Below are 8492 nucleotides of genomic sequence, written 5' to 3' on the forward strand. Positions count from 1 at the left end.
GAAGATCCCCTGGAGGAGGACACAGCAACAAACTCGAGTATTCTTGCCTGGAGGATCCCATGGACAAAGGAGCCTAGCAGGCTACAGTCCACAGGGTTGCAAAGAGTCAGACAAGACTGAAGCAATTTGGCATGCATGCAAGGTTCTATCTTGGACACAGCTGGGTTTCCAAGTAGGTCAAACATTAATGACAAGCAAGTAATAAGAACATTCTAGTTAGTTACCTACAATACAGCAGTATAGGTGCCACAGTTTAAAAACAAAATTCTAGGGACAAAGCTAGTATTCACTTTGGCTTCATTTTTAGTTCAGTTCAGTTCATGACGCTAGCTAGAAAACCCCACATATGAGAAAAAGTGAAAAGAAAATTCCTCTGTGCCTTAGAATGTTCTTGATAGGAAATATTTTTTTAAAGAAGATTGTTGGCGATCTTCAGTGTTTCCTGCTTTATGTTTCACAGATGAGAACGTTTGCACTGAAACCACCCACCAATGGAGGCCCACTGCTGGCTTCCCAAGTGTGAGCTTTTCTTGCAGTCTTCCCATCCAGCTTTCCTGACTGCCAGTCCAGGCGGAGGAAACATCTAGACACCAGGCACAAAGCTCTTGTGAGGGCTTTGTGGTTCCTAGTGAGGGTCCCCTCTCCACCTGCTTTAGCCACAGGAGAATGAAGAGGGTCTGGACTCCCAGACCACAGGCCCACTTCATAAGAACACCTGATGATGCAGGGGAAGATCCTTTATGAACACAGCAATACTGCTCTCAAAGAGCACAGATCAAATTAAAACTGAATGCATGTATGTGAGAACAAAGAATTTTTTTAGAAAGGGTTCTAAACCTAAATTAAAGAATAGCTGCTGTTGTTCAGTGTATGAAACCAAACCATTGGTGGCACCTAGAAAAGGACCTGGTACATAACAAGCCCTTGATAAAGATTTTTGACAGACTGTTGTTGACAGACAACCCCTCCACACACTTTAATGCCATCTCTGCTTTATTCAGCAGACTCGCTTATCTCAACTGTTTCTAGCATTATAGCTGGTTAATAACTCACTCTGCCATGTGGAGCAAGATATATAATCAGATAGAGTTCCAAGAAACTGATATTTTTAAGGGAACCATTGACTGAGGAAGAATTTCAGAAGTATTTATTCTATTTATTCACAGATTTGACCAACATTCATAGGGTGCTGCTCATGGGCAGACACGGCATCTGTTATGTTATACTGTTGTGGAGCTGAGAGAGGAAATGCTCCTGAAGAGGCCACTGTGGGAGAGATAGACAGACACTTGGAGAATTACGATACCACAAGACAGAGGCGGGCAAATAGTTCCTCAGGATCCAGGTGGAGGCAAAGACTAATTGCCTGAGTGGAGTGGGAAGGAGGTGACCCTTGAACTGGGGTAATTCCAGGGCAAGAATGGGGGACGGCATTTCACACAGACTAGTAGAGCGTGAAAAAGTGAAGGAACATGGGGTGCTTTTGTTACTGAGCCATGTTTGTTCTGCCGGTCCTGCAGCAAGCCAGACCACTAAGACGATGAGGTCTGTAGCAGCGAGGATTGATTTGTAAGGCAGCCAGGAGAGGAGCCAAATCTCAGATATGCCTACCAAATGCTTGGGGCTCCGGACGTTTATGGAATAAAACTGCATGATGTCTTGAGGTGTGGGAAGTATGGGAAAAGGTGATTGGAAAGGGGTGGTAACTGTCTTTCTGTGCAGGTGTAAATAAGCTATGGGCCTCTGCACATTCAAAAATGAGGGCATTGAGCACCATTTGAGGGTAGAGTGTTTGACCCTGTGATGTCAGAAGGTCACTGAGTGAATACTCACTTATGTCCAGCTCAGCTTAGACTAGATATAGCTGACTTCAAGTTTCTAGAAAACAACTCTAGCAAATACCTTATTGTTTAGGCTACGTGCTGCATGGAGGACACGCGAGTCTTAAAATAACCTTGAATTAGTGAAGGCAGGTGAAATAGATTTGACTCATGGCCACAGTTTCTTTCTAGCACCTTGAGAATGGTAGTGAGACTGGTCTGAAGAACATAAAGAGAAAGAAAATGGATGTGAAAAGACAGGGGGCCTAGGAAAACAGATAGGGCCAGATAGTGAAGGCCCAAGGAGTTTGGACTTTATCCTATGTCATAAGCAGTCACTGAAGACTGAGCTCTTTGAGTAAAAGATAAAAGGGGGGAAAGGTCTAATTGCTCCATTTCTAACACTGCATCTGCCAAAGCAGAGTTGATTTTATACATTATATATCATTACAAAACATGATTAATTTTTTTTTAGCATGACAGCAGTAGTAAGATGAATGGACAGTAAGGAAAAATGGAGATCAGGCCCGAGACCAGTCTAGAACTGTTAACAACAGTCAAATAAAAATAATTAAGATTATGGGGGGGGGCAGAGAGGGAGGTTCCAAAGGGAGGGCTGTATGTATACTTATGGCTGATTTATGTTGGTCTTTGTCAGAAAACAAGAAAATTCTGTAAAGCAATTATCCTTCAATTAAAAAATTAATTAATTAAAAATAAGATTACATAGTTGAGAAATTTCAAAGTAGAACAGATGCAAGTGAGCATAAATACAGTTTTTAAAATAAGAAGTCTTCCCACTGTAAACAAAGACTATAGGCTTCAAAATATATTTAGGGTTTTCCATGAAGTATTTATACCAACATCACACGTATTCTGAATCAAAGTCTATACTCTTTATTCCATTATGAGTTCACAGAATAATAAAATGCAATAGAATCTGGCAGTATTAGCACAACAAAATTACAATATATGTCATTGCTTGCTTACTACGCACAGTAATTTACAAACCAGATCCACTGACACTTACAGAAAATGTACAATAACAAAAAAGCTGAAAGATTTCTGGCAGGCACAAGAGACATTTGTAGCTTAGCCAAGAATATAATTCACATTTCCTACTTACAGTTTCAGGGTTCTTCATACTACTTATCCTGCCTTCTTTTTTCTTTCTACTTTTTTGTCTGATAGGTTTTGAAAAATATAAGTACTTTTCTAGACTTCCTCAATTTAACTAGTTTTTAAAGTGTCAGGAAAATATCCAGGAACTAATGAAACCTTGTGTAGTTGACAGGGGTACCTATGCTATGTGGATCTTCTCAGAAAAGTATCTTGGCGGTGTTTCGTGGTGTGTGAAAGACATCCTTTTCATAGGCATCTTTGAAGAGATGACAGACAGTGGAGAGTTGTAACTCAAAGCCATTTTTTAAGTAAAAAGATGGTTAGTCTCTATCCTTGGTTTTCTTTCTCTCTTGAATACTTTTGTATTTTTGTTTAAATAATCTTGCCCCTGCTACCCCAAATTTCTACCAGGTACTATAAAATCTGTGATTTCAGATGGTAAAGAATCTGCCTGTAATGCAAGTGACTGGGGTTCAATCCCTGGGTTGACAAGATCCCCTGGAGAAGGAAATGGCAACCCACTCCAGTATTCTTGCCCAGAAAATCCTTTGGACAGAGGAGCCTGGCAGATTACAGTCCACGGGTTGCAAAGCATCAGACATGACCAAACAACTGATACTTTCGCTTTCACTATAAAATCTGTGATTTTTCTTGTCCCATGGAGGGATTACAGGAAATGAAAAACAGTGCTATTCTTGACAAGTAAAGAGCTGCTGCTGACTCAGTGGTCATTAAGTCCCAGCCCTTGGGTATTTTTCCAGAGGTTAGGGGCAGGCACTACTGCTCCTCTGCTTAGTGAGCCCTGGTGATGACTTAGGCAGGCTGGTCACAGAAGCCACTTCTAGCTTGGAATACTGTTCCTGGTGGGAAACCAGGTGGTATTGGCCTCAGTGGCCTACTCCAGTGAGAAGAGAGCCAGATGGCTCAGCTATGCAAGGAGGTACATTCAACACGGCTCCTCTTCTCCTCTTTATGTGTAGCACTGAATCAGCAACCACGATGAGGTCTTCAAAAGAAGAGCAGAGGTAACTAACAGGTAATTCTTAAACATGTAGATATTGTTAAATATATATTTCGCTTCAATAGCTATCTCTAGAAACTGAAACCGGAATAGAAGATTCCATCCACAATCTATCTCTTGGCAGCCAAACCCACACAAGAAATTTAACACAAATACAGCCAAATTCGGTGCTTGGGCTGTCATTTGGAAACCTTCTTTGGGCCACACTAAAGAGTGTTGTTGTTGTTGTTCAGATGCTAAGTCATGTCCAACTCTTTGTGACCCCATGGACTGCAGCACACCAGGCTTCCCTGTCTTTCACTATCTCCCAAAGTTTGCCAGATTTATGTCCATTGAGTCAGGGATGCTATCTAACCATCTTATCTTCTGCTGCCCTCTTCTCCTTTTGCCTTCAATCCTTCCCAGCATCAGAGTCTTTTCCAATGAGTTGGCTCTTTGCATAAGGTGGCCAAAATATTGGAGCTTCAGCTTTAGCATCAGTCTTTCCAATGAATCTTCAAAGTTTGTTTCCTTTAGGATTGACTGGTTTGATCTCCTTGCAGTCTGAGGGACTCTCAAGAGTCTTCTCCAGCACCACAATTTGAAGGCATCAGCTTTGGTGCTCAGTTTTCTTTATGGAAGAATCTGCCTGCAATGTGGGAGAACTGGGTTCAATCCCTGGAAGAAGGGAATGATTACCCATTCCAGTATTCTTACCTGGAGAATTCCATGGACAATGAGCCTGGCAGGCTACAGTTCGTGGGGTTGAAAAGAGTCAAACATGACTGAACAAGTAACACTATACTAAGGACACTATAGTAAGGAGTAAAGTGGTTCAATTATTCTAAAATAGAAAGAAAAACTGTACTGGCATTCATAATCTTGCAGTCAAGCTAATATTTCATTAATGTTTTTACACAAGAAAGTCATCTTCATCCGCATTCACTTTTAGTGGGGTTGGGAGTAGAAGAACTAATACAAGAGGCAACAGTTTGACTTTTGATGATGGAAATATTTTTTCAAGATTCTTCAGAGAACTCTATATCATTCCCTGTTCCAGTGTTTTTTATTTTATTAACTGTAATAAAACACATTAGGTCACACTGTGCTAGCCCTTTTCATGAGCGTCTCAAAGCAAGGCAGTGCTTAATTTAGAGCCCAGTCATGTTAGGTCCAGGGAGGTGACTGCTGGGTCCAAGCAGGAACCAAGCAATCTGCCCCAATCTGCCCAATAATTTACAACATGAAGAGAAGTTTTGTGTATTCCTTTGAAAACAGGATTACCACCGCGGAGCAGGGCTCCTGCTGACAGAGAGGCAATGCAGGTGTTGGAAACTTGGATGGAAAGAACTCAGGAAGGGAGGTGACCATCCAGCTTCCCCCTGGATGAGAAGCCTCTCTCTGCCCCAGGGGCTGGGCAGGGCCATCGGGGTGTAAAGAGCACAAATCCACCGGGCAGTGGAAGACCTGTGCCTAGGAACAGAAGTGGCGCCAGGAGCGGAGGTGCCAAGGGGGGCTGTGGAGGCCTCTGCCAAGACAGACAGCTCTGACTAGCAAACTTGTTGCCTTCCTGCCCTTCCTACTCACTCCCCTCTCCACTGTCTCCGTGTAGTAATTATTCTTTTACTGAGGCCCTGTTCCAGGCCAGAAACACAGCTACAGGCTGGGGCCAAGGCAATAAAAACAGAGTAGCTTCCCTGGTGGCTCAGTGGTAAAGAATCTGCCCACTAATGCAGGAGATGCAGGTCTGATCCCTGGGTTGGGAAGATCCCCTGGAGAAGAAAATGGCAGCATTCTTGCCTGGGAAATTCCATGGACAGAGGAGCCTGGTGGGGTACAGTCCAGGCATTGCAAAAGAGCTGGACACGACTTAGCAACTAAATAGCAAGTTTTCAGGAATTCTGCAGTTGTTTCTGAGGAGCTGAGTTCTAAAGTAATGAACTGAGTTGCTCTTCAGGGCACAGAGCCTGTGTTACGGGAGACTAGGTTTGGGGACTAGGAATAGGAGACCTGAGTGAGACCATTGCCATCGGGGTATGATACCGTATTTTCACCTTCTCTCCTCTCATCCCCCATGCCAGTGGCCAGATGTTGCTGAGAACCAGGGTGTCAGATCAATCTAAGGAAGAACTTTCTGACTCGGAGCTATCCAAAGATAAAATGAATTGTGTTGAGGGGTGGAGAGCTCCCAGCCACTGGATTTGTTGAAGAGTCTGGATAGCTAACTGGTGGATTAACAAGGTCCCTTCTAGACCTAGTAGTCTGTGAATCCACAGGGGGCTGGTCCACTTGAGGAGGCGGCAACTCTGGATGAACTAGTCTGCTGCTCGGACCTGTCATGAGAATAATAAGAAGGCCTGATCAAGGAAAGGGTGATGGGCTGCTATATTTAGGATGGATAACCAACAAGACCTATTGTATAGAACATGGAACTGTGCTCAGTGTTATGTGCCAGCCTGGATGGGAGGGGTTTTGGGGGAGAATGGATACATGTATATGTATGGTTGACTCCCCTCGTTGTTCACCTGAAACTACCACAATATTGTTAATTGACTATACCCCAATACAAAATAAAAGTTTAAAGTTTTTTTTAAAAAAGGCAAAGGGTGATGGGAAAAAGCCTGGTGATGAGGGAGCTGGTGATGAAATATAGGAGCAGAAGGGGAGGAGTATATACAGCTGCCATAACAAAGTACCACATACTGGGTTGGTTTTAAACAACAGAAATTTAATATATCACAGTCTGGAGACTAAAGGCCCTAAATCAAGGTGTCAGCAGGCTGGTTCCTTCTGTGAACTCTAAAAGAGAATTTTCTCCATGCTTCTGCCAGCTTTGGGAAGCCCCAGGTGGCCCTAGGCTTATAGATGCATCGCTCCAGTCCTCTGTCTTCACATGGCTTTCTGCCTATAAGGACACCAGACATACTGGATTAGGGGCCCACCCTACTTCAGCACAACCTCATGTTAACTAGTTACATCTGCAGTGACTGTATTTCCAAATAAGTTTAGATTCTGAAGTATTGGAGGTTAGGACTTCAATATAACTTATTTTCGAAGTGAAGTGTTAAGTCACTCAGTCTGTCCAACTCTTTATGATCCCATGGACTGGTGGCGGTTTAGTTGCTAAGTAGTGTCCAACTCTTGCAATCCCGTGGACTGTAGCCTGTCAGGCTCCTCTGTCCATGGGATTCTTCAGGCAAGAATACTGGAGTGGGTTGCCATTTCCTTCTCCAGGGGATCTTCCCAACCCAGGAATCAAACCCAGGTCTCCTGCATTGCAGGCAGATGATTTACCAATTGAGCTATGAGGGAAGCCCATGGACTAGAGCCTAGCAGACGTCTTTGTCCATGGAATTCTCAGGGAAGAATACTGGAGTGGATAGCTTTTCCCTTCTTCAGGGAATCGTCCTGACCCTGGGATCAAACGTGGGTCTCCCGCATTGCAGGCAGATTCTTTACTGTCTGAGCCATCAGGGAAGCCCTAACATTTTTTGGGGTGACATAACTTAATCCATAACAGGAGGCAACTTGCTTAATCTGAGCCCTCTGCCTTTCCCACCTGTACAACTCTAGTGCTGGCACTGCACGGAGAGAGCCTGTGTAGCTGGAGTGGATACCACCCCCTCCGCTGGCCTGAGCTTAACTTTAGATACATCCGAGTCCTAAGAGTGTTCCCAGGGCTTTAAACTCCTGCCTTTCCCTAGAACCCAATTCTCACAGCAGCCACAGCACCTACAACCAGGATATACACATATCCTGGCCCATTACAGCGTTGAGTTCTCTTTTCCTCTCTCATCCAAGTCATCCCTGGTATCTTTCACACCCAGGCAGAGATAAGGTGAGGAGACTTGTGTGTGGGAGAGTTTTTTTTTTTTTTTTTGTATTTCTCTTTTGAGACTCATCTTACAAAGACCTAGACAGTCCCAGAATTTTTTGGCCTATTTCACAGTGTTGGATGGCTCCTTACACTGAGTTCCCAAGATTTGATGGGGGGAGACAGATTCTAAACCACCATTCTAGGAACTTCTGCCAGCGACCCCTTCCATGGGATTACAAACACAGAGGCAGAATGTGGTAAAATGGAGAAATATCAGACCAGAAGCATAGTCTAAATGAAGTTCTATGACCACACACTACAGATGGGTCTTGTGATAGTGGTGGTTAGGTCACTTCTCTCTAGCCTTCAGCTTTTCCAATGGTAAAAAATGTTAGACTATTTCAATGTTGATGTTCTATGATTTCATAGAAGTCAATATTCTATGATCCCACAATAGGTCTCTAAGGACCGTTCCAACGCTGACATTTCATGACTTTATAATGGAGAGTTAAGCTTTTTATGGTTGTTAAATGGAAGGAAAGAAGAGACACGGCATTTCTCTGAAAGTCAGTTAATGTCTTCGGGGAATGATGTCACCTTTGAGCCTCAATTTTCCGATCTATAAAATACACAACGAACAATAAGAACCTCATGAAGTGGTGGGAGCGACGGTGCTTGCCGAGATTAACCATTCGGTACACAGTCAAACTGTAAACCTCTCCTAAGGGTCTAT

The sequence above is a fragment of the Bos mutus genome, chromosome 1 (genome assembly GCF_027580195.1).
Source record: "Bos mutus isolate GX-2022 chromosome 1, NWIPB_WYAK_1.1, whole genome shotgun sequence".
NCBI classification, from domain to species: domain Eukaryota; kingdom Metazoa; phylum Chordata; class Mammalia; order Artiodactyla; family Bovidae; genus Bos; species Bos mutus.